The 991-nt window shown below is 49.3% G+C and overlaps 1 non-coding gene across 1 annotated transcript; it reads left to right on the top strand.

Moving 5' to 3' along the window:
• Positions 1-588: 588 nt before the first annotated feature.
• LOC125086517 (U6 spliceosomal RNA) lies at positions 589-694 on the top strand. Its single transcript, XR_007123241.1, has one exon. It is a non-coding gene; the product is annotated as a U6 spliceosomal RNA (small nuclear RNA).
• The last annotated feature ends 297 nt before the right edge of the window (positions 695-991 follow it).

Genomic DNA, 991 nt, shown 5'->3' with positions numbered 1-991 from the left:
TGAGCTGAAGGCAGAGGCCCAACCCTCTGAGCCACTCAGGCGCCCCTCTGGTAATAGTTTTTAACAGTTAAGTAGTTTTTAAATTTAAAGTAACTTGAGATGCCTAGGTGTTTCAGTCAGTAAAGCATCTGCCTTGGGCTCAGGTCATGACCTTGAGGTCCTGGGATCGAGCCCCACGTTGGGCTTCTTGCTGAGCAGGGAGCCTGCTGTTCCCCCTTGCCTGCTGCTACCCCTGCTTGTGCTCTTTCTCTGGCAAATAAATGAATAAAATCTTAAAAAAAAAACATGTAAATAAAGGAAAGCAGCATTAATTGTAATGCCTCCCAAGAGAAAAAGTTCCTTACCATCAGAGACAATGGGAGAGTACCCACAGAACTTTGCCCACCATTTTGCCTCAGGGCTGACCCTTCTAGATCTGTCCATCACCCTGCATGGTTTTGGCCCCGTTCTCTCTCCCTGACTGCCTTTCTTTCTGGTGGGGGTGGGAGGACTGTGTGTGGGAGACATGAGGGAGGGAGGTCCCACTCTCCTAGGCACCAGTGGTTGTACTCAGAGGACCTCTGCAGGGCTGGAATTAAGCTTGAAGGGGAGCTCGCTTCTCAGCACATAGACTGAATTTGGATCGATACACAGAAGATGCGCATGGCTCCTGTGCAAGGCTCACCTGCCAAATCATGAAGCATTTCATATTTTACTTAAAATAAAAAACTGGGAGCAAAAGCTGGGGAATCTGAGAAGACAGAGACCAAGGGGAGCAGCACAGGGCTTCAAGCAAGCACAGGACCCTTCCAGTCCGTCATCCCAGAAATAAGAAGCCACTTTGGAGAGATTTTCTTAAGCGGACACTCACAGCCTTCCTCAGTCACCCCGCATCCACCAAGAGAAAAACCTGAGTCCTAAGTACATCTTCGTGCACAGCACCCTGGCCCTCTTGTTGAGGACTTTGAAATACCTTTAAGCCACCTTGTCTTGCCGGCTTCCTCCTCTCGGA

Source organism: Lutra lutra, chromosome 15, assembly GCF_902655055.1.
Source record: "Lutra lutra chromosome 15, mLutLut1.2, whole genome shotgun sequence".
NCBI lineage: Eukaryota > Metazoa > Chordata > Mammalia > Carnivora > Mustelidae > Lutra > Lutra lutra.
This window is presented reverse-complemented; position numbering and strand designations above follow the sequence as displayed.